Genomic DNA, 25,574 nt, shown 5'->3' with positions numbered 1-25,574 from the left:
AGAAGCAGCCTGTGTTAGAGACAGACCGGGGGTAGGAGGGCTGTCTGCCTGAAGTGTCCCCCACTCCGCCTGTCCCAGCAAGGCCCTAGGCTGGCGTCGCCTGTCATCCACGGATGTTTCACAAGGACTTCCGGTACACTAATGTCAGTCTTTCAACTGACCAAAGACCACAAGGGCCAGGAGGCGGGCCAACTGCAGCTCATGACCTGAACACAAGACTCAGTTTTCAAATGCTGTCTGGGGCACATTTGTCCTTGGGGGATGGTGCGTGTGACAGGAATCAACATCTGTATTTGTTCTCTGCGCATACACCCCGCCCCCCCCCCAAGCCTGGCGTGGTGGCGCACGCTTGTCATCCCAGCATTCGGGAGGCTGGGACAGGAGGATTGCCATTCACAGACAGCCTCAGCTACTTAGTGAGGCCCTTTGCAACTCAGTGAGACCCTGTTTCAAAATAAAGAATAAAAAATCGGGCTGTGGGTGTAGCTCAGAGGTAGAAATGCATCGCCTGGGTTCTACCTCCAGTACCGCAGGGAAAAAAAAGAACAATTGAAATATTGCTATGCATATATATTAAATTGCCAGTGCCAATCTCAAAGACATGTATGGGTAAGGGGAGGAGAGGGAAGAGGCCGGGACCTGGGGAATGCTCCTGTGTATTGTACATTCCTGTCACGCTCTACCTCAGTATAATGTATAATTACAAGGCACCAATAAAAGTATTTAAAACATGAAAAATTAGCCAAGCGTGGTGGTGTACACATGTAATCCCAGTCCTCAGGAGGCCGAGACAAGGCGATCACAGGTTCAAGGCCAGCCTCGGCAACTTAGCGAGGCTCTCTGCAATGTAGCAACACTCGGTTTCCAAGTAAGAAATAAAATCGGGCTGAAAGTGTAGCTTGGAGGTAGAATGCCTCTGGGTTCAATCCCCAACAAAAACAACAACAACAACAACAACAACAATAATAATAACAATAATAACGATAATGACAACACTGGAAAAAACCAAACAAATCCAGAAGCCTTCTTGTCCTCCTAACCTACTGAACGTGCCGACCATGAAGAGCTGCTTCCAGGCCCTGGCTCTAGGGTCTTTGCTGTAGCCCTGTGGCTCAGCACTCACCCTCCAGGTGAGAGAAATGGACAGCTTCTAGAGCTGTGATATTGATTTCTCAGAAGTGAGGCCGCCAGGTGTGAGGCACACACCTGCCACCCCAGTGAAATGGGCTGGGGACGGCGCATCTCAGCACTAGAGTGCGGGCGCCAGGCCCCGGCACCACACTAAAGAAAGAGGAGTCCGGGTAGATGAAGCTTCCGGATTATCCGGTTCAATTAGAAAAGCCAGTCACAAAGGGCTACACGCCGCGTGATTCTACTTACAAGAAATGTCCTCAGAGGCACAAAGTGAGCTAGTGACCCCTTCATGGCCACGAGGGTCTGCTTCTGGGGTACTGAAGAATTCTGGACTAAGTACAAGTGGTTGCCTACCACTGAATGTAGTAAAAGCCACCAATGGTCCGCTTTTAAAGGGCTCGTTTTATGGCGTGTGAATTTTGAGCCCGGCGCGGTGGCATACCCTTGTAATCCTGGTACTTGGGAGGCTGAGACAGGAGGATCGCGGTTCGTGGCCAGGCTCAGCAACTTAGCGAGGGCCTTTGCAACCTCGTAAGACCTTGTTAAAAAATAAAGAATAAAAAATAGGGCTGGGGGTGGAGCTCGGAGGTAGAATGGCCCTGGGCTCCATCCCCAGAACCGCAAAAATAAATAAATAAATAAATAAATAAATAAATAAAAAATAAATAAAAAACAAAACAAGCCAACCCTTTTTCTCTCTTAAATAGGGAACCCCGAAGAGAACCCAACTTTTCCCAAAAGCCAAGAGCGTCATTCCGGAGAGACATCTGTGCTGCCTGGCGCCCTGCCCCATGGGCCACACACACACAGCTGAGGCTTCTGCCTTTTTGAGCTATGCGGTTAGTTTTGGTGGCTTCTCTATTTCCTTTCTCCTCTGCCAGGCTGGCGGCTATCCCTTCTTGCTTGGACACCAAGCAGACCAAAATTCTTTATAAACACGACACCCCAGCCGGCTGTGGTGGCGCGCGCTTGTAATCCCAGTACTTGGGAGGCTGAGACAGGAGGATCATGAGTTCACCACCAGCCTCAGCTACTTAGTGAGGCCCTCTGTAACTTACTGAGACCCTATTTTTTCTTTCTTTCTTTTTTTTCTTGTGGGTCTGGGTATGGAACCCAGGGGCATTTGATCTCTGACCTATACCCCCTGCCCTATTTTTTTATGCTTTAATTTGAAACAGCGTCTCACTAGGTTGTAGAGGGCCTCTCTAAGTAGCTGAGGCTGTCTGCGAACCATGATCCTCTGGTGTCAGCCTCCCAAATGCTGGGATTACAAGCGTGCGCCACCACGCCCAGCTGAGACCCTGTTTTCAAATAAAGACTAAAAACTAGGGTGGGCTGTAACTCAGAGGTAGAAGGCCCCGAGGTTCAATCCCCATGCTCAAACACAACAAAAGTTGGGCCGTTTTCCTCCACCAGCTATGAACAACCCGAGTGTAGGCAGATGAGAACTTCTGTATCCCATTCGCATCCAGGACATTTTCTTTTTTTTTTTTTGTACTGGGTATTGAACTCAGGAGCATTCTACTTCCACACTACACCCCAGGCCTTATTTTATTTTTATTTTAAAACAGGGTGTTGCTGTATTGATGAGCGTCTCACTACTTGCTGAGGCTGTCCTTGAACCTGCGTTCGTCCCATCTCAGCCTTCCACATACTGAGATTACAAGCGTGGGCCATTATGTCCCGCTAGAACATTGTTAAAGGGCCCCGTCAGTCTCCTAGGACCCACCTGTGCCTAAAGCCGTAGACCCTGGAGGAGGGAAAGATAACCGGCTGGCTGGCTGGTGCCAGGGCGGGGCAGACAGAGGTGGGAGCCCTGCTGGGAAGAGGGGGCGGCCCTGGGCTATGAGATGGTGCTGTAATTACTGTCCCTGGGTGCACCTTCATTTTTTTTTTTCTCTTTTCAGTACTAGGGATGGAACCCAGCAGCTACACCCCCGGCCCTAATTTTCATTCTTTATTTTGAAACCGGGTCTCATTGAGTTGCAAAGAGCCTCACTAAGTAACTGAGGCTGGCCTCAAACTGCCATCTTCCTGTCTCAGCCTCCCAAATGCTGGGATTGCAAGCATGTGCCACCACGGCCGGCTTCTTCTTCTTCTTTTTTTTTTTTTTTTTTTTGCAGTAGCTCACTAAGTAGCTGAGGCTGGCTTCGAACCTGTGATCCTCCTGTCTCAGCCTCCCAAGTACTGGGATTCAAGCGTGCACCACCACGCCCGGCTCACTGTGTGGTTCTTTGTTAGGCAGCTCTAGCCGACTGCTACACCTAGCCACCTAGCCACTGTGGAAATCAGCCTGCGCTGAGGCTCTGATTCCCAATTATCTTTTTTTTTCTTTTTTGGCAACACTGAGGATTGATCCCAGGGACATTCCACCTCTGAGCTCCACCACCAACCCTATTATTTATTTATTTATTTATTTATTTATTTATTTATTTGGTGGTACTGGGGTTCCTGGAAGCCCTTCTACCTCCGGGCTACACTCCCAGACCTATTTTTATACTTTTTTATTTGGAAACAGGGTCTCTCAAGCCAGCGCGGCTGGCTTCGAACCGGTGTGATCCTCCTGTCTCTGCCTCCCAAGCGCGGGGATTACAAGCGTGCGCCACCATGCCCGGCTCCCAACCTTATTTTTTATTCATTTTGAAACAGGGTCTAAGTTGCTGAGAGCCTCACTAAGTAGCTGGGGCTGGCCCTGAACCTGCGATCCTCCTGTCTCAGCCTCCCAAGTACTGGGATTACAAGTGTGGGCCCCCACGCCCAGCTTTGCTACCCAAATTATCTACCTAATCATGGAAATGGGAATCCAGCCAGCTAGTCGCAGCCACCTGTAAGTCGTCCATGCAAAGTGTAAGAACGGGCCCGGAGCGCCACCTTAGGCCTCGAAGCAGAGATCCTGCCAGGCCCCCCGCAACCAAATTTGGGCATCCCGGGGCTGAACTGGAGTGTGGGCTGGAGCAGAAGAAGGGGGTGTTCTGTATTCTGCACCACAATTTAAGATGTCAAAAAATCAAGGAACAGATGAGGAGGTGGCGAGCCTCCCAGAGGCCCCAGCGAATTCCTCTGAAGCATCTTCCGTGCCCAGGGAGTGCGTGGTCGGGATAGCTCCCATTCCCGGCTCGGGTAGAGGGAGTCCAGCCTCCACCGCCCAACCTGTGGGCCTCGTCAATCACATTCCTCACAAGGACAGACAACAAGCAAGCCAGGATTACTGGGATGACAGAGCCCCGCCGCCCTCCCCCAAAGGCTCCTTTCATCTCTGACGTTCCCACCAATGAAATGGGGATAATGACACTTTCCGCCTACACAGGCTGGGGGTGACAAGCAGGCCACCGCTCCCCTGCCAGAGGGGAGAAGCTTTTGGAACAGAAGTATCACTTATCCTAATTACTGGAAGCCTTGGCTACTCATGTGACCCACCCACCCTGGACGTATAGATATGGATCGCCACTATTACCTGACTCAAGGAGTCTGTGTCCTTGCACGCTTGCTTCTGCGAGAGGCTACGGGTTCTATTTAGGAAGTGGGTCAGGACCCGGGTGCTTGGCAGAGCCCACGGCACCTGTACAAGTCAGCTTTCTGTTGCTATCACGAAAAAACCGAGGCCGGATTATTTTATAAAGAAAGGAGGTTTGTCTTGCTCGCAGTTTGGGAGGCTGAGAGTCCAAACAGCAAGGCAGTAGCTCTTGCCAGGGCCCCCCTGGCTGAATTACACCACGGCAGAGAGCATCACGGCACAGGAGGAAACGTGAGACAGGGCTCGGAGCCTGGCTCACTTTCTTCTTCTTTATTTGGTAGTGAGAATTCGAACCCAAGGGCCTTCTCTCTACAAGCTATACCCCCAGTTCTGTGCGTCTAATTGAACCCAGGGGCCTCTACCTCTGAGCTACACATCCAGCCCTATATTATTTTTTATTTTGAAACAGGGTCTCACTAAACTGCTGAGGGCTGCTGGGTATGGTGGCTCACGCTTGTAATCCCAGTACTTGGGAGGCTGAGACAGGGGGATCGCAGGTTTGTGGCCAGCCTCGGCTACTTAGTAAGGTTCTTCAAACCTAATGAGACTCTGTTTAAAAGTAAGAATAAGAAGCTGGGCGTGGTGGCACATGTCTATAATCCCAGTACTTGGGAGGCTGAGACGGGAGGATCATAGGTTCAAAGCCAGCCACAGCTACTTAGTAATGCCCTCCACAACTTAGTGAGACCCTGTTTCAAAATAAAAAATATAAAAGGAACAGGGCGTGGTGGCGCACGCTTGTAATCCCAGCATTCGGGAGGCTGAGACAGGAGGATCACTGTTCCCAGACAACCTCAGCTACTTAGTGAGGCCCTCTGCAACTCAGTGAGACCCTGTTTCAAAATAAAGAATAAAAACTAGGGCTGAGGGTGTAGCTCGAAGGTAGAATGTCCCTGGGTTCCATCCCCAGAATAATAATAATAATAATAATAATAATAATAATATGAAATGTTTCCATCTCACCACAGTGGGGACCAAGCTTCCAACACATGAACCCTTGTGGGCACATTCAAACCACAGCGGCACCTGTGTCTAAGACTACTGTGGGTCAGTCAGAGGGCGACCCGGCACACGGGGGACCCTGGGGCGAAGCAGCCCATCTACTCCACCCAGAGGCCAGCCAGAATCCGGTGCCCGCTGCGGTGCCCAGGGCTGGCCGGGAGGAAGGGGCACTGTCCTCCATCTTCCCAGAAGTCAGTGCTTCCAGGTTTTCCTTCTGCAGGGAGAACCAGGCTGGGGCAGAGCGTTCCTCCCCCACTCCCCCAGGGCCTCGATTTTGGGGGTGCGAGGGGGTGAGTGTCTCTAGGTGGGCGCCATCCCGCCAGGACCTCTTTGTCCAGATGCAGAGAGAAGAGCCAGGACTCCGCTCTCAGCCTGAAACTTGAAACCGTCTTGTGGGAATTACCACCCAGGCGATAATCCCAGCTGTCACCGGGGTGTGACGGCCTCGTCCAGTCCCCACCTGTTACTCCCGGGTCAGCCAGGCTGGGGAACCAGCCTGAGCCTGTTGCCCCCAGGGGGGGAGTGGAGGAACTGACAGGCCCTGGCTGCCCCTGATGGGCAGAGTGCCAGATGCCCACTCTAATCTGACTTGGCCCCCCGCTGGCCCAGCTGGGCAAGTGGGTCCTGCCCAGGGTCAGGGTATTCTCCATTCCAGAAGTGCCTTCTAGGAAGAGCAGACTCCCACCAATCCTCCAGAGACTCAACACAGGGAAGAGACAAGCCAGGCATGGTGGCTTGTAATCCAGCACTCGGGAGGCTGAGACAGGAGGATCACGGTTCACGGACAGTCTCAGCTACTTAGAGAGGCCCTCTGCAATTCAGTGAGACCCTGTTTCAAAATAAAGAATAAAAAAGTGGGAGCCGGGCATGGTGGCGTACCTTGTAACCCCAGCATTTGAGAGGCTAAGACAGGAGGATCATGGTTTGCGGACAGCCTCAGCTACCTAGTGAGGCCCTTTGCAACTCAGTGAGACCATGTTTCAAAATAAAGAGTAAAAAATAGGGCTGGGGGTGTAGTTCAGAGGTAGAATGCCCCTGGGTTCCATCCCCAGTACTGCAAAAAAAAAAAAAAAAAAGTCTGGGGGTGCATCTTGGAGGTAGAATGCTCCTGGGTTCCATCCCCAGTTCCACAAACAAAGAAGGAGGACGAGGGCGAGGGCGAGGAGGAGGTTGAGGAGGAAGGCACAGCGGGGCGGGACCCTGTGACTACACTGCAGGAGGCCCTGTGCCACCAGGTGGAGACAGACCAGGAAGTGGCTCTCCCCGCAGGAACCCTGTGACCCGAAGGCGCCGAGGCCCGCAGAAAGGCTCGGAAGGCATCCGACACCACCCTGTGCCTGGCACGTCTCCCAGAAAATCCCCAGGTGTTAGAATGAGAGCCCGAGTTACACCACCCAACACCCTCACGTCCACAGCCACCCTCCCTGCCAGGCCACGCGAAGGCTGGCGCCTCGCTTAGAAGGCTTAGAAGACGAACACAGGCGTCCCAGACCGAGCGGCTTCCTGCCCCTGGCGTAGGAGCAGGACCAGCCCGCTGCCCGGGGTCCCCATCACCCCTCTTGACTCCAGCGAGGGTGCTGCCAGGCCCCCGCAACAGAGGGCAGTGGAGCCCATCAATCCCACGCTTGGGCCAGTGTCGGGCACACGGCAGGTGTCTAACAGTGTCTATTCCCTCTGGGTCCTCAGGATTGGACCCCAGACTCACACTTGGGGGGTCTCCGCTTAGCCCACAAAGATTTTCCCTGCAGTAAGTGTTTAGTGTCTTGGTTGTGTGAACAGGCGGCCCTGTTCCTGCCTCAATCCTGCTAGGTCTGTGGCTGGCGGTAGAGACTGGAGAGCCTGGGTTACTCAGAAGGTTGGACTGAGCCTGGTGGGGCGGCGCACGCTTGTAATCCCAGTACTTGGGAGGCTGAGACGGGAGGATCGCAAGTCTGTGGCCAGCCTCAGCTACTTAGTGAGGCCCTGTTTCAAAATAAAGACTAAAAAAATAGGGCTGTGAGTGTAGCTTGGAGGTAGAATGCCCCTGGGTTCAATCCCCAGAACACACACACACACACACACACACACACACACACACACACACACAGCAGTTCTTTGCCAGAGAACAGAAATACCCGGGGGGCCCTTGGACTGGCGGTGTGCAGCAGGCAGTCCCTGGAGGGCCTCAGAGCTGGGGTGACCGCCAGCGACACCAGCCCCAGGGGAGTCAGCTGTCGCGGCAAGGCCCCTCGGCTTTGTGGGGGAGCTCACTGTGAGGCCGCTTGCTGCAGGCTGGATGCTTGTGACCCCCCCAAAATTCATACGCTGAAACCTAATCTCCGGGAAAAGCCAGAAAGAGGCTGCTCCTAGCTGGGTGTGGTAGCTACACATCTGTAACCCCAGTACCTGAGAGGCTGAGACAGGAGGATTGCGGGTTCAAGGCCAGCCTCAGCAGCTTAGCAAGACCCTTTGCAACTCAGCAAGACCGTTTCAGAATAAAAAATAAAGGACTGGGGGTACAGCTGAGAGGCAGAATGCCCCTGGGTTCAATAATCTCTGCTACAGAGAGAAAGGAAGAAAGGAGGGAAGAGAGAGAGAGAGGGAGAGGGAGAGAGAGAGAGGGAGAAAGAAAGAAAGAAAGAAAGAAAGAAAGAAAGAAAGAAAGAAAGAAAGGGAGGGAGGGAGGAGAGAGCTGTATCCTTTTGGAGGTGATGAGAACAGAGGTCCCCGTGAATGGGACTAATGCTCTTTTGAGACCCCATGTGAGGATACAGAGAGAAGCAGAGAGAAGCAGACAGCTGTCTCCGAGCCAGGAAGAGGCCCTGACCAGATCCAGAATCTGCCCGCACCTCGATTTCAGACATCCAGCCTCTGGGACTGTGGGAAAAAACTATGGCTGGTTAAAATAACTTGGTTGGCTGGGCGTGGTGGCACATGCCTGGAATCCCAGTACTTGGGAGGCTGAGACAGAGGATGACAGGTTTGAGGACAGCCTCAGCAAGTAGTGAGACTCTCATCAACCTAACCAAACCCTATTTAAAAAAAGAAAGAAATAGGGCTAGGGGTGTCGCTCAGAGGTAGAATGCCCTGGGCTCAATCCCCAGGACTACAAATAAGGTGACCTGGTTTGTGGTATTTCTGTTATAGCAGCCTGACAGGACTAAGGCACACCTCTGAAAAAATTCAAGACACATACGTCCACATTCAAATCCTCTGGAAAAACTGGGTGTGGCGGCACACGCTTGTAATCCTAATACTTGGGAGGCTGAGACAGGAAGGGTCGCAGGTTCGCGGCCAGCCTCAGCTACTTAGTGAGGCCCTCCGCAACTTTAGTGAGCTGGGAGTGTAGCTTGGAGGTAGAACACCTCCAGGTTCAATTCCAGGTACCACACACACACACACACACACACACACACACACGCCTCTGGAAAGACCTCAGACTCGCCTGTGACAGTCTGTCCCTTGGGCCACACGGACATTTCAATCCTCCTCTCTGGTGGCAAAATGCTCCCCACCAGAGAAAAGTGCTCCCCACCAGAGAAAAGTGCTCCCCACTGGAGACATGCTGGTTCCCACCTGGGGCTCCAGCCCAGAGGACAGGGCCAGTCAGAGCTGCTCTCAGGGAATTCAGAGTCCACAGATACCCGGGGGGTGAAATCTTAACCGGTTTCCATCGTCAGCATAGCTGGGAGACCAGGAGCATTCCAGGCGCCCCTGGGCTGCCAAGCCGGCCAGCTGGCCCCTGGGAGCTTCTGCCTGCACAGCCTCCTCCCCAGAGCCTCGTGGCCTCCGGCCAGCCACGGTGCCCACCAGCACGGGGATCGGCCCCGCTGTGGGCCTGGGCGCACACGCACCCTGCCTGGATGGGCTCCCTGGGTCTCCCCTGCTCATCTGAAGTTCCCGTCCCTGCTGCGACCTAAGCCAACCCTTCCTCCTCTGCCCCCGCCATTCAACATTCTAGGCTTCTGTCTCCTGCCTGCTCGCCACGTGCAGGGCGTCTGTGCACCCCGCCATCTCTGGCAGCCACGGCCAGGCTCCAGCCCCTGCATTTGCCACAACCTCCTTAGGACAGCCCCCAGCAGGACCCTCCTCGTCCCTGGCCTTCCAAGACACTGGGCCCTTTGCTGGTGTTGTCTGTGGTGCTAGGGAATGAACCTAGGGGCCTTCCACCTCCCAGTTATACCCCCAGCCCTGTTTTACTTTATTTTATTTTATTTGCAGAACTAGAGGTTGAACCCAGGGGCATTCTACCTCTGAGCTATACCCTCAACCCTATTTTTTGTTCTTTATTTTGAAACAGGATCTCACTAAGCTGCAGAGGGCCTCACTAAGTAGCTGAGGCTGGCCTTGTGAATCTGCGATCCTCCGGTCTCAGCCTCCCAAGTACTAGAATTATAAGCATGCGCCACCAAGCCCGGCCTATTCTTAATTTTTTTTTATTTGAGAATAGGGTCTCAGTAAGTTGTTAGAAACTTGCTAAGTTGCTGAGTCTGTCCTGGATCCTACGATCCCCCTGTCTCAGCCTCCCAAGTACTGAGATTACAGGCACCACCACATCTAGCTCCAAAGTCCCTTTGTAGAACACACCAATCTCCATCCCGTTTGTTCCCCGAATGGACGCCCACACCCAGACAGATAACTAAACAACCGCACTTACACAGAACCACCGAGCCTGCCCATCTCGGCCTAGGCAGAGGTTAGCCTGACAAGCTGGAGCAGACTCAGACAAAACCCACGGGGGCGGGGGTCACAACGCAGGAGACTAAAGGCAGCTTCTCTTCCTCTTTGAGCTGAAAAACACATATAAGCCGGGCATCCGTAATCCCAGTACTTGGAGAGCTGAGACAGGAGGACTGCAGGTTCGAGGCCAGCCTCAGCAAATAGTGAGATTCTCATCAACCTAGCGTGACCCTGTTTCAAGATAAAATGAAATAGGGCTGGGGGTGTAGCTCAGAGGTAGAATGCCCTTTGGCTCAATCCCCAGTGCTCTCACCAAGAAACGTATATAGTAAAATGTCCATCCGCAGTCTTCAGAGTCCAGCTGTACCTGGGTCTCTGTAAAAACACCATCACAGACAGGTGTGGTAGCACACCCTTTAATCCTTGTACTTGGGAGGCTGAGACAGGAGGATCCCAGGTTTGAGGACAGCCTTAGCAAGTAGCGAGACTTGCATCAACCTGAAGAGTCCATTTCAAAATTAAAATAATAGCCAGGCGTGGTGGCGCACGCTTGTCATCCCCGTGCTTGGGAGGTGGAGACAGGAGGATCGTGCAGGTTCGAAGCCAGCCACACATGCTGGCTTAGGAGACCCTGTTTCCAAATAAAAATATAAAATAGGTCTGGGAGTGTAGCCTGGAGGTAGAAGGGCTTCCAGGAACCCCAGTACCACCAAAAAAAAAAATAAATAAATCAATCAATAAATAAAAATTAAAAAATAATAAAATCAGGCTGGGGGTATAACTCAGAGGTAGAATGTCCCAGGGTTCAAGCCCCAGTGCCACTCAATAAACAAATCAATCAATCAATCTATTAAATAAAATAAAAAAGCCGGGCGAGGTGGCACACACCTGTAATCCCAGCATCTGGGAGTTGTAGACAGGAGGATCGCGGTTCGCGGACAGCCTCAGCTACTTAGTGAGGCCCTCTGCAACTCAGTGAGACCCTGTTTCAAAATAAAGAATAAAAAAGAGGGTAGGGGGTGTAACTCAGAGGTCGAATGCCTCTGAGATCCACCCCCAGTACTTTAAAATAAATAAATAAAAACACCAAGAGAAAGAAAAGGCCCACACAATGGCCACAGCTGACACCCACCAAGGTCCCTGCCTGGCCACACATCTGCAGGGTCCACAGGCTGAGCTCCTTTCTGGGTCACAAAAGCCAAGATTTATGTGTTTGGTCAGTGGCCAGCGGGACAGCCTCCCACACCTGGAGTTGTGTCCGTTGACCCGTGTGTCCCCAGCTGGACAGCTGCGTCTCCACGAGGCAGGTCAGCCGGCTCTCTGAACGCCAGGAGGATGCTAGAGCCGGGCAGCCACCACGCGCACAGATGGAGCCGGGAACCGTGCACACGCCGTGGGACACGAGCCGTATGTTTTGGCAAAGGCAAGAAAGAAATAAATAAAAGGGTGGGGAGGAAGATGTGACGGCGCCTTTTCTGTTTCCAAACAAGAACCGCCTGTCACCAACACGCAGAGAGGCAGGCTGCATCCGCCAGCCAGAAGGGCCAGCGTGAGCCGCGTGGAGATGCTGCCCGGCCCTGCGCAGCCCGCTCGGTCCAAGAAATGGGCACAGGAGGAGCCCGAGCTCACAGGCCCCAAGGAGGCCCAGGGGTCTGCCTGGCGCTGTCCATAGGCCCCGGGAAATCACGCCAGGTGCATAGGCGTCCCCACCAGGGACAGTTCCCACAGGATCCCAGTTGTTTAGGGAAATGCTTCTTTTTTATTATAAATATTTTCATCTCTCCATACAGTTTATAAACTATATATATATATATATATATACACATATATATACATATATATATATATATATATATATTTTTTTTTTTTTTTTGCAGTACTGGGGATAGACCCCAGGGGCATTCTACCTCTGAGCTACACCCCCAGCCCTATTTTTTATTCTTTATTTTGAAACATGGTCTCAGAGTTGCAAAGGGCCTCACCAAGTAGCTGAGGCTGTCCGTAAACAGTGATCCTCCTATCTCAGCCTCCCGAATGCTGGGATTACAAACGTTCGCCACCACACCTAGCTGCAAACTCTTCTAAAGGCAGAAACTTTTTATTTTTTATTTTTATTAAGAGATGGGTCCTGGCTGGTGTGGTGGCACACACTTGTAATTCCAGCACTTGGCAGGCTGAGACAGGAGGATCACAGTTCACAGCCAGCCTCAGCTACTTAGGCTCTCTGCAACTCAGTGAGACCCTGTTTCAAAATAAAGAGTAAAAAAATAGGGCTGAGGGTGTAGCTCAGAGATAGAATGCCCCTGGGTTCCATCCCAGTACTGAAGAAAAAAGAAAAAAAAAAAGAATAAAATCGGGCTGGGGGCGTAGCTCAGAGATAGAATGCCCCTGGGTTCAACCCCTAGTTCAAAAAAATTTTTAAAAAATAGGGCTGGGGATATAACTCAGAGGTAGAGTACCCCTGGGCCTAATCCCCAGTACCAAAACAACAACACAAATAACAATAATAAATAAGGCCCCTACATCTATATAAGGCAACAGAATCAGGCTCGCCTCCCTAGCTCACCCCAAGGATGAGGCGGGGTAGACCCCCTCTGCAGGCTGAAGGCAGCAGGTGGGCCCCCTAACCAGCCACGGGGAGGTGGCTGCCCAGGACTAGAACCTGGATCTTGAACAGACCCTGCCTGTCCCCAGGCCGGAACCCCACGGAGGTGCTGGGCAGGGAGAAGTGGGGTTTGCGCACACACGCACAGAGGGCCGGCCCTCGGCAGGTGAGCCGTCCTTCCGTAGCCAGCCCCGTGCTAAACGGGCCCGAGCTGCTGGCTCCCTTCTGAGCTATGCTTGGAGAGCCCTTGGCTCCAGCCCAACCCCTCAGCTGTCCAGCTGGGTGACCTTGCCCTGTTACTTCATTTCCCGGGCCCCAGACTTCTCATCAACAGAGAGGCTGATGGCCGGCACGCCCTGTGTGCCCTCAGGGGGTTCTGAACTTGGCACTGGCTTTATCCAGGATGGCGCCCGCTCAGAGGCGCCCAGGGGTCCTAGTCCTGTCCCGCCAGCTGGGTCAGGAGGTTGGAAATCAGCACTGGGTATGTGTCCAGGCTTCTAACTGTTCTAGAGGTGAGCGGACAACATCACACACGCAGGCGATAATGCTGAGTGAGCTATGCAGGAGTTACTGCGCCAGGAACAAGCCCTTGGGCTAGGCGGTGGTGGGAACAAGACCGAGCAGGTGACGGGCGTGGTGGCGTGCTCTGGAAGGCCAGCATCTGGGAGGCTGACTGGAGGATCCCTGTTCAAGGCCAGCTCCGGCTACTTAGTGAGGCCCTTTGTAACCCAGTGAGACCCTGTCTCAAAATAAAGAATACGCGCCAGGCGTGGTGGGCACGCTTGTCATCCCCGGGCTTGGGAGGCTGAGACAGGAGGATCGCGCAGGTTCGGAGCCAGCCTCAGCTACGGAGTGAGGCTCTCAGCAACTTAGCGAGACCCTGTTTCCAAATGAAATATAAAATAGGTCTGGGAGTATAGCCCGGAGTTAGAAAAGCCCCTGGGTTCCACCCCCCAGTACCACACACACACACACACACACACACAAAAAAGGTCTGGGAGTGTAGCCCGGAGATAGAAGGGCTTCCAGGAACCCCAGTACACACACACACACACACACACACACACACACACACACACACACACACACGAATAAAATATAGGGCTGGGGTGTAGCTCGGAGGTAGAATGCCCCTGGGTTCCCTCCCCAGACCCTCAAAAAAAAAAAAAAAAGATGATGCACAAAGGCTTCTGATAGGCTGGGCTTGGCGGGCTGGTACCAGGAAAGGGGAAGACCCCAGCGACCCCCTGGGACTCCCCCCCCCACCCTAAACAGGTGTCAGATCCCACTCTGAAATGAGGCAGAGGGTGGGAGTGGACACGGGTGGGGACATAACTCGAGGGCCACGTGCTCCCTGACCCTGGCCAGATGGCGGTCAAGTATCCAAGGCAGGGGCACCGCACATTCTTGCTGGAGCGGAGGCCAGGGGGCAGGGCAGCCACTTCACAGGACAGACCCACACCCACAGGACAGACACCCACACCCAGGCTCCAGCCAGACAGCACTGCTCCAACACCTGTGGAGGCACTCGCCTAAAATCCCAGTGCTCGGAGGCTGACAGGAGGATCAAAGGTTCAAGGCCAGCCTCAGCAATTCAGCAACTTAAGTTGTCCTCTGTAATTTAAGTGAGACTGTTTCAGAATAAAAAGTAAGCCAGGCATGGTGGCGCATGCTTGTAATCCCAGCATTTGGGAGGCTGAAAAAGGAAGATCCCGGCTCATGGCCAGCCTCAGCTACTAATCAGTGAGGCCCTCTGCAACTCAGGGTTCCAAAACAAAGAATAAAGCCACATGTGGTGGCCCACACTTCTCTAATCCCAGCATTCGGGAGGCTGAAACAGGAGGATCACGGTTCTCAGACAGCCTCAGCTACTCAGTGAGGCCCTTTGCAACTCAGTGAGACCCTGTTTCAAAATAAAGAATAAAAAATAGGGCTGGGGTGTAGCTCGGAGGTAGAATGCCCCTGGGTTCCATCCCCAGTACTGCAAAATAAATAAATAAATAAGTAAGTAAGTAAATAAATAATAAAGCTATCTTTCACTTCCAGAGCGCCTGCCCTGTGCTGGGTTGTTCCTACTAACCCCCATGCAGCCTTTTGAAATTTCTGCAATTAGTCCTATTGGGGAAAGCGGGGGAAAGAGACAGAGAGGAGCCCGGCAGGGGCTGCCGAGGGCGGGCCCAAGCCCCAAGCATGGCTGGGTGCTGTGCTTTCCACGCCACTGGGCGCTTCCTGCTGGGGTACTAGACAAGACTACTGCACGGCTGGGCGCCTTGGCAAAGGACAGCTGGGCATGGGCTCGGATGGGCTGGTGGAGGAGGCCTGGCATGCGGGACAGGCGGGCGTGGGGCGATTTCTTCAACACTTTGTTGGCCAGGGTCTCTGTCTTTCTCTTTCTTTTCTTTCTTTCTTTCTTTCTTTCTTTCTTTCTTTCTTTCTTTCTTTCCTTTCTTTCTTTCCTTCCTTCCTTTCTTTCTTTGTACTAGGGATGGAACCCACAGGCAATTTACCTCTGAGCTACACCCTCAGCCTTACTTTTATTTATTTATGTATGTATTTATTTATTTTGAGGTATTGAGGATTGAACCCGGGGGCATTCTACCTCCAAGCTATACCCCCAGCCTGATTTCTCCTCCTCTTCCTTCTCCTCCTCCTCCTCCTCCTCCTCCTCCTCTTCCTCCTCTTCTTCTTTTTTGTGGTACTGGGGGTGGAACCCAGGGGCTTTCTACCTCCAGGCTATACTCCCAGACCTATATTATACTTTATTTGGAAACAGGGTCTCACTGAGTTGCTGAGAGCCTCACTAAGTAACTGAGGCTGGCTTCAAACCTGTGCGATCCTCCTGTCTCAGCCTCACAAGCACGAGGATTACAAGCGTGCGCCACCACGCCCAGCTTTATTCTTCATTTTGAAACAGGGTCTCACTGAGTTGCAACACTCACTAAGTGGCTGAGGCTGTCCATGAACCATGATCCTCCTATCTCAGCCTCCCAAGTACTGGGATTACAGGCGTATGTTACCATGCCCAGATTATTTATTTATTTATTTATTTATTTATTTATTTATTTATTTGCAGTACTGGGGATGGACTGCAGGAACATTCTACCTCTGAGCTACACCCCTAGCCCTATTTTTTATTTTGTATTTTGAAACAGGATCTCACTAAGTTGCAGAGAGGGCCTCACTAAGTAGCTGAGGCTGGCTGCGAACCTGTGATCCTCCTGTCTCCGCCTCCCAAGTACTGGGATTACAAGCGTGCGCCACCACGCCTGGCTCTATTTTTACTTTGAGATAGGTCTCACTCAGCTACCCAGGCTGGCCTTGTATGCGCCATCCTCCTGCCTCAGTCCCTTCCTCGCCCCTAGATACCGGGATTACAGCGTGTGCCTGTCATCCGCTGAGGACCTGGGATTCTAAAGGGGCCCTGTGCTACCGTGATTAAGACCAGCAAAGAAGTCACTGTGCCCTGGTAGAGAACTGCTGACTCAGAAGTGCTGAGAGGTCAAATTCCAGAGGCCACTGAGGCCGGAGCCCTTTCACCAAGCAACAGAAAAGGGGGCTGCAAAGCGGATGTTCCTTGCTGAGCTCTGGACTCCCCTGACAGCGAATCCTGGTGTTTTCACAGGCGAGATGTTACTCCTTTTGTCCCTGGTTGGCTGCGACCCTGGCTGCCTTCCCTGTGCAGCCCAAAGATGTGTGCCAAAGACACAGCCCAGCGTCCACTCGCTGGCAACTGGGGACGACGGGAGCTACTGGGCAGGACTGGGCTTTTTCCAAGCTACACCCCCTGCCCTATTTTTTATTCTTTATTTTGAAACGGAGTCTCACTGAGTTGCAAAGGGCCTCACTAAGTAGCTGAGGCTGTTCGTGAACCGCAATCCTCCCGTCTCAGCCTCCCAAATGCTGGGATGACAAGCGTGCGCCACCGTGTCTGGCTAATTCTTTATTTTTCACACTAAGTCTTACACTAAGCTGTGAAGGGCCTCACTAAGTAGCTGAGGCTGACTGTGAACCTTCAATCCTCCTGTCTCAGTCTCCCAAGTACTGGGATTTATAAGCATGCACCACCACGCCTGGCTTTATATAGTTTTTGGCTTGGAAAAAGTTGTTTTCTTTTTGGTACTAGGGACGAGAACCTGGAGGCCTTCTACCTCCAAGCTACTCCCTCAGCCCTATTTTATTCTTTTTTTTATTTGGAAACAGGGTCTCAGCAGGTTGCTGAGGGCCTCACTGAGTTGTCGAGGAGGCTGGCTGTGAACCTGCGATCCTCCGGTCTCAGCCTCCCCAGTACTGGATAGGCGTGTGCCACCACGCCGGGCTGTGGAAAGGCATTTCTGAAAGGAAAGTTCCCATCAGCCGGAGCAGAAAATGTCAGCCAAGATCTTGATACATACACAGCAGAGATTCTGCTGGAAAACAGCACAGGGCACTTGGAGGAAATGAATCATTTATGGAGCCCGAGGAGAAGGTTTGTACCATTTCTCAGGCAAAAGGCACCACGCCCTGGCCCGCCCTGGGGAGGCCCAGGCTCCAGCAGGTCCAGAAGCTGGACAGGATGTGGGCACGGGGGAAGTGCCAGGCCAGGGCAGAGTCTGTTTGTGTAGGTATTTATTGATTTCTTTTCTTTTCTTTTCTTTTGAGTGCTGGGGAGCGAATCCACCAGGGGCATCTACCTCTGAGCTACACTCCCAGCTCGATTTAAATTTTTATTCCAAAACATTCTTGCTAACTCACTGAGAACCTCGCTAAATTGCTGAGGCTGTCCTCAAATCTTTGATCCTCCTGTCTCAGCCTCCCAAAGTACTGGGATTACAGACCAGCACCGCCGCTTATTTTCCAAAGGGTTGGGTTTGGAAAAACTGTGAGGCAGCTTTAAGAAACCCAAGGGTGTAAAAATAAGACCATTAGGGAAGAAATGAAAATAAATGCTTGAGCTGGGTTTAGTGCTACACGCCTAAAATCCCAGCACTCAGGAGGCTGGGACAGGAGGACTGCGGGTTCGCAGCCAACCTCTGCGGCTTGTGAAGCCCTCTGCAACTTAGTGAGACCGTGTTTCAAAAGAAAGAATAAGGCAGACATGGTGGGTGGGCACGCTTGTAATCCCAGCATTTGGGAGACAGAGACAGGAGGATCTCAGTTCACAGACAGCCTCAGCTACTTAGTGAGGCCCTCTGCAACTCTGTGAGACCCTGTTTCAAAATAAAGGCTAAAATACAGGGCTGGGGCTGTAGCTCGAAGATAGAATGCCCCTGGGTTCCATTCCTAGTACCACAAAAGAAAGAAAGAGAGAGAGAGAGAAAGAAGGAACAGAAGGAAGGAAGGAAGGAAAGAAAGTAAAATATATCTCAGAGATCCCCAGGACCACTAAACAAACAAACAAACAAACAAACAAACAAATAAAAAATGCCCAAGGCATGTTTCAATCCCCAGGGATGAAGGAAAAGCACCCACTAGCCACAGCCCTTGGCCCCAGGCTCCCCGACTCAAGGGCCAGAAGGGGAGAGGAGCCTGGCTAATGGCCAGCGCAGGACGCGTAGGAGGTGGCCGGGATAACTCTCTACGGTGCTCCGCCATCGCTCTCCCTGCAGAAGCGCTCTAGAGCAGCGCTGGAGGGATGTACCCCGGAGGATTCCCCCCAGAACGACATCCTAACCTGCGGCCAGCAGACCGGGGAGGGGAAGCTCAGGTCCCCAGGCGAGCGCCCCACGACGCAGCCTCGAGCTTGCGAGCTTAGCTGGGGCCCTCCACCTGGCCGGGCAAGCCTGCCCTGGTTGGGACCCAAGATGCAGGGCGGGGTCTACCCTAACCCTGAGATGGGGGGAGGATGTGTCTCAAAATAACCACAACGTACAGCGCTCAGGCCTCGGATGATGGCTTTGGTCCAGGCTCCCTGGAGGGAGTTAGATTTTCCGCTCTGTATTTGAGCAGAAGAGCCGACATACAGCAACATTACGACAGACGGACGCAGTGAATTCGGATTCTCCTGCCCCAAGCCCTCAGCTGTTTCCTTCATTACGCGGATACAGGGGTCTCAGAGGGCAGGCTCGGCCCCCTCCTGCTTGGCCCGCCAGGCCGCCTGTGAGGTCTCTGCGCTGTGGTTGAGAAGACCAGGGGTGTCTCTGAGAATCCTCAGCCCCACCCTGAGCAGCTCTCTCTGCCCTGGCCCAGTTCTGGAGGGACTCCTTTCTCCTTGTAAAGGAGGCCGGGTGTCTCTGGGCAGCCTGGCAGCATCCCAGCAGGCGGGCAGGTGGGGCTTGTTTTTCCCCCAGCCCCTTGCCCTGCCCCTGAAGCCCAAGGTACAGCCTGAGGCAAACGTGAAAGCCAAGCTTGAAGCTGGGCATGGTGGCACATGCCTGTAATCCCAGCATCTGGGAGGCTGAGACAGGAAGTTGGCAGGTTCGAGGACAGCCTCAGCAACACGGCGAGACTCAGCAACCTAGCAAGACCCTGTTTTCAAACACAAAATAAAAGAGGTCTATGAGTGTAGCTCGGAGGTAGAACACCTCTGGGTTCAATCCCTAGTAACACACACACACACACACACACACACTCTCTCTCTCTCTCTCTCTCTCTCTCTCTCTCAGCCCTGCCCTGCCTGTTCTAGGCCATCAGCCTCTTCCCACCGGATGCCGTCAACCCATAGCTCTCAAAAGAATTGTTGGCTGTTTTTTTGTTTTGTTTTTTCCATTGCTGGGGCTGGAACCCGGGGCCTTGCACAGGCTCAGCACGTGACCTAGCACTGAGCTACTCCCCCAACCACGAGCTCCAGAAATAGCAAGTGAAAAACATAAATGACGGTCGGAAAAACCAGCCCTGGCGCGGCCCTGGGAGAGGCGAGCCCTGGAGCCCGGCGTGGCCCGGGAAGCAGAGCGGCTGGTGCCGGGGGCCTGAGCTCGCCTTCCTGTTGTGGAGCGGCCCCTGCCCCCGCGGGCTCGGTGCCTGCTTCAGGCAGCCATGTGGATGAGGGAGATAAACAGGGTCTGGGCAGAGATAAGGGTACCTGGGCCCTGGCTGGGCGAGGCCAGGGGGGGTCCCAAGCAGCAGCAGGGCTCTGTCCCTGGGAAAAGCAGAGAGAGGCAGCCGATGGGCAGGCGGGGTCCAGCCAGGGCTTGCTGGGGCAGAGGGAAGGGGCAGGAGGCCAGGGCAGGGGACCAGAGCCTCTGGCCATCTGTGTGGGGAGCGGGTGGGGTCTACGGACACAACCCCAAATTTCACGGTGCTGGGAGGATGTGCAGTGGCCCTGCCCCATGCCAGCTGGCGCTGAGGGCGGCAGATCCTGCCCACCTGGACTATGCCACCTCCTCTGAGGCCTCCTTCCTAAGGCTCCAGACAGCCTCCGCCCCAGCCTGGCAGACGGAGGTGAGGAGGCGGAGCAGCTGCACCCGGGGGCCCTTGCGTGGCCTTTCTTTGCATCTTCTCAAGAGAGTTAGCATTCCCGCCCCAAGAAATGTGGGGAAAGTTCACAGCCTGGCACCGGAATCCTGCTCCTCAGCCGGCTGTGGCCGGGCATGCCTGTAATCCCAGTAGTTGGGAGGCTCGGACTGGAGGACCGCGGGTTCACAGGCGGCCTCAGCAACTTAGCGAGACCCTGTTTCAAAATAAAAATTAAGGCTGGGCATGGTGACGCACGCTTGTAATCCCAGCATTTGGGAGGCTGAGACAGGAGGAGCTCGGTTCGAGGACAGCCTCAGCTACTTAGTGAGGCCCTTTGCAACTCAGTGAGACCCTGTTTCAAAATAAAGAATAAAAAAAAAAATAGGGCAGGGGGTGTAGCTCGGAGGTCGAATACCCCTGGGTTCCATCCCCAGACCCACAAAAAATAAAAAAAATAAATAAATTAAGGCTGGGAGTGGTGGCGCATGCTTGTAATCCCAGTACTTGGGAGGCTGAGATAGGAGGATAACAGGTTTGCAGCCAGCCTCAAATACTTAGTGAGGCCCTCTGCAACTTAGTGAGACTCTGTTTCAAAATAAAGAATAAAAAGTAGGGCTGGGGGGTGTGGCTCGGAGGTAGAATGCCCTTGGGTTCAACGCCCAGTACCAGAATAAAATAAAAAAAAAAAAAGGAATCTGTAGCCAGATGTGGTGGTATAGGCTGATAATCTCAGGATTTGGGAGGCTCACAGGTTCCAGGACAAGGTCAGCAAGTGGTGAGACCGTAGCAAATACCGGGACAAGGAGCACACAGCTAGACAGCAGAAACAGGATCTGGGGATAGATCAGAGAGGAGGCGCCTGCCCGGAAAAGTCTCCAAGAGCCAGGAGCCCCCACCTTGCAGACTAGGGGCTTTTTTGTGGGGCACTGGGAGGGGAGCTAGGCAGACGTGGGTTTTCCCTAATGGTGGTCTTGAAGGGGCCAGGACAGGTAGATTTGTGAGGCGGGGGGCAGGGCATGGTGAGGGTCAGGTTCCCACAGATTCTAGACTTCTCAGTCTCCACTGGCCAGGCCTCACGGGGCCCACATGGATGCCCACCAGCCTCACAAGACTGCTTCAAAATAAAATTAAAACAGTAGGGCTGGGGGTGTCGCTCAGAGTTGAATGCCCCTGGGTTCCATCCCCAGACCCGCAAAAAAAAAAAAAAAAAAAAAAAAAAAGTAGGGCTGGGGATATAGCACAGAGGTAGAATGCCCCTGGGTTCCATCCCCAGTACTGTTAAAAATAAATAAATAAATATGTGTGTGTGTGTGTGTGTGTGTGTGTAAATAAAAATAAAAATTAAAAAGCATGCAGAAACACAAATGAGGCAACCCTCCCTGGAAGCCCGGTGCAGGCTGGCTGTCCTCTGGCGCGCCACCTCCTGCGGCAGTAGGTTTGAGTCATTACCCTCACTGTAGCCGGGACCCCACGGCCCAGAGGGACCACGGAGCCCGCACCTCTGACAGCAACACCCACAGCAACTGACAGCGAGTGGACTCTCCTCCCTTCCCCAAAGCTCGCATCAACTATGCACCTAGCACCCAGGGAGAGGAAGTGGGAGGGGCTGGGAAAGGCTCTCCCCTGGCTCCCCTTGGTGGCCTGGCCAGGCGCCCTGGGCTCGGGACCTCCTGTTCTTAGCGGCCTGGAAGCCCAAACAGCCCGGCAGCCACTGAGCCCAAAAGACCCAGGCTGAGCGGCAGATGCACCTGGACCTGGCTTCACCGCGGGAGGTCACCCCCAACACCACCCCCCCCTCCACACACACACACGCTGGGCTTTCTGCTGCCACCAGGGAGTTTCCAGCTTTGGGGAGAAGCTCTGGAGGACCATCCCCACAAGAGCATCTGCGGCTTAAGAGCTGTGTCCTTCACTTTCTCCCTCTCCCTGGGTTATTTTGAAAAGATCAGGTTTCCTGTTTTCACTGCCTGGCGGCGGGGCCTGGGGTCCGTCTATCCACCCGTCGGCACGGCCATGGCACGCAGGAGCGAGCTGGTGCGCCCCGGCCTCTCAGCGCCCTAATGAGGCTCAGCCACCTCCTCACCCCCAGTGCTGCCTCCTCTCCCACGGGCAAGGCCCCCTGATTCACCCTAAACGCCCACGGCCGCTCGCCTTCAGAACTGACTCATTCCAGGACAGGAAGGAACCGCACTGCGGTCCCAGTGCTTGGGAGGCTGAGACAGGAGGACTGCGGTTCTCAGACAGCCTCAGCTACCTAGAGAGGCCCTTTGCAACTCAGCGAGAAAGTTTCAAAATAAAGAATAAAAAATAGGGCAGGGGGTGGAGCTCGGAGGTCGAATGCCCCTGGGTTCCATCCCCAGACCCACAAAAAAAAAAAAAAAGTGAGTTGGCTGCGAAGCCCCCGGTACCTGGCGCCGTCTAGGGTCACCAGCGCCCCCAGGGTGAGTGGGATGGGGGTCAGAGGCTGACCAGCAGCAGGAGCTGGGCCTCGACGCTCGCCAGGTCTGGGTCTCACTGCCCACGACCTGCCTGGGGAGCCGGGCACTGGCAGGGCTGGGCCAACTGGACACTGGGAGACTGGGAGTCCAGGATGGCGAGGAGGGTCAGGGAGGGAACGCAGGGAGGGGTACATCCCAGCATGACGGGGAAAGAAAGGGCTGTTCCCATCAGAGGGAGACTGCCCGACTGAGGGCCTGGAAGGAGACCCACGCGCTCTCTGTTCAGGGCAGGTGGGTATCTCTTCCCTGCCTGTCCCTTTTCTCCACGAGGTAGATGTAGGTCTTGTGATCCTGTCCGGGCCTCTGCCGAGCACAGCAGGGACCGCCAGCACCGCCCCGGAGCCCCGGGCTGCGGCCACCCTTCCGGCCTCCCCCATCGTCCCACGTGTAAGCAAAGTGCGGCTGCCCACGTGTTTATTTATTAAGCTCTCTGTTTGGAAATACTCGTAAGCGAACAGACACTTACAGGAAGAGCAGTACAAAGAGCCATTTGTTTAAGAGAACAGCCACGGCTTTGAAAGGAGCCTGGGGAGCCGGGCGCGGTGGCGCACGCTTGTCATCCCAGCATTCGGGAGGCTGAGACAGGAGGACCATGGTTCACAGACAGCCTCAGCTACTGAGTGAGGCCCTCTGCAACTCAGTGAGACCCTGTTTCAAAATAAAGAATAAAAAATAAGGCTGGGGGGTGTAGCTCAGAGGTAGAATGTCCCCGGGTTCCATCCCCAGTGCCGCAAAAAAAATAAAGATAAAAAATAAAGAATAAATTAAAATAGGGCTGGGGGATAGCTCGGAGGTAGAATGCCCCTGGGTTCCATTCCAGCATTGCAAAAAAAAAAAAAGGATCCTGGAGTTGAGACAGTGTACCTTGCCCCTGGTCCCCCGCACCACCTTCAAACACAACCCAACCACCAGCTCACACTGTCCTTGGCCACCAGGTTTCCCACAGCGACCCCTCATCCGACATAGAGATGGGCAGCTTCAATGACCAGGCCCAGGCCTGCTGTTCATGTGGTGCCCAAGGCCTGTCCATTCTCTGCCCAGGTCTGGGCAGAGGAGGTGGTGCCGAAGGTGCCCGGGGTGCTGGCCACTTCCCTCCGAGGGCCTCTTCCTGAAGCTCAGGCTGCAGAGGGCCCCCCAGTTGATCCCTGTCATCATGCATCAGCAAAGAATTTGTATGTATGGTACTGAGGATGAGCCCAGAGGCATTCTGCCTCCAAGCTACACCCTCGTCCTATTTTATTTTTATTTTTTTGGTGGTACTGGGATGGAACCCGGGTGCATTATACCTTCGAGCTACACCCCCAGGCCTATTTTTTATTCTTTATTTGGAAACAGGGTCTCACTGAGTTGCAGAGGACCGAAGTAGCTGAGGCTGGTCATGAACCTGTGATCCTCCTGTCTCAGCCTCCCAAGGGTGCGCCACCATGCCCGGCTTTATTTTTATTTAGAAACAGGGTCTCACTAAGTTGATGAGAGTCTCATTACTTTCTGAGGCTGGCCCTGAATCTGTGATCTTCCTGCCTCGGCCTCCCAAGTACTGGGATCCCAGGTGTGTGCTACCACGCCCCGCTCGGCAGGAATTTTTATTTTAAATATACTGTATGAAGTTCCAATATGCATGCCTGTAATCCCAGTGCCTGGGAGGCTAAGACAGAGGGATTGAGGTTTGAAGCTAGCATGTAGCACAAGTTGGTTTCAAAATAAAAACAAATAGCCGGGCGTGGTGGGCACGCTTGTAATCCCCGTGCTTGAGAGGCGGAGACAGGAGGATCGCGCAGGTTCAAAGCCAGCCGCGCGCTGGCTTAGGAGACCCTGTTTCCAAATAAAAATATAAAATAGGTCTGGGAGTGTAGCCCGGAGGTAGAAGGGCTTCCAGGAACCCCAGTACCACCAAAAAAATAAAAAATAAAAAATAATAAAAACAAATAAAAACAAATAAAAAGAATGCCCCTGTACCACGCTATTCAATCCCCAGTAACACACACACACGCACGCACACACACACACACACACACACATACACACACACACACACGGTGGAAGCTCCAGTGTATGAATTTCATAAGAAGCTCCAGCTAGGAGCCGGGCAGGGTGGCCCACGCTCTGTAATCCCAGTACTTGGGAGGCTGAGACAAGACGATTGCAGGTTTGAGGACCGCTCAGCAACTTAGTGAGACCCTTAGCAACTTAGACCCTGTTTCAAAATAAAAGATTAGCTTGGAAGTAGAATCCCCTGGGTCCAATCCCCAGCACTCCAAAATAAATAAATAAAATAAATAAATAAATCCTATGGTTCTAAGCAACTCAATTTGGGGGATGTTTATTACACAGCAAAAAACCTACTAACAAACCATAACACAATCCTACATCTCTCTTTTTTTTTTTTTTGAGGTACTGGGGACTGAACTCAGAAGCATGTGACCTCCCGGCGACACCCCCAGCCCTATTTTTTTTTTTTTTATTCTTTATTTTGAAACAAGGTCTCACTAAGTTTCAAAGGGCCTCACTAAGGAGCTGAGGCTGGCTTCGAACCTGTGCGATCCTCCTGTCTCTGTCTCCCCAGTGCTGGGATTACGAGCGCGCCCACCACGCCCGGCTCGTATCTCCATGCGGAGCCTGTTTCCCTGGCTACGTAATTTTCGTCATTACCCTTGCTGACGAGCAAGCTCGTGGAATCTCCTTTGCCACCGCAGGATGCTTAGTTTGATTCCAGTTTTCCAGTGTTACAAATACAATGAGTGGGTTACTATAACCACCAAAAAAGGAAATGGGAAAAAAAAAAAAAAAGTCA

The 25,574-nt window shown here is 53.2% G+C and overlaps 1 protein-coding gene across 1 annotated transcript in view; it reads right to left on the bottom strand.

The window, feature by feature from the left end:
• The window catches only part of BCR (BCR activator of RhoGEF and GTPase), a gene marked incomplete at both ends in the record, with an annotated part of 111,424 nt that overhangs the window by 59,293 nt on the left and 26,557 nt on the right, over positions 1-25,574 (bottom strand). The window lies entirely within an intron of this gene.

This window comes from Muscardinus avellanarius (genome assembly GCF_963383645.1).
Source record: "Muscardinus avellanarius genome assembly, chromosome: 21".
NCBI classification, from domain to species: domain Eukaryota; kingdom Metazoa; phylum Chordata; class Mammalia; order Rodentia; family Gliridae; genus Muscardinus; species Muscardinus avellanarius.
The sequence above is the reverse complement of the archived record's forward strand: the minus strand, read 5'-3'. Positions and strand labels throughout refer to the sequence as shown.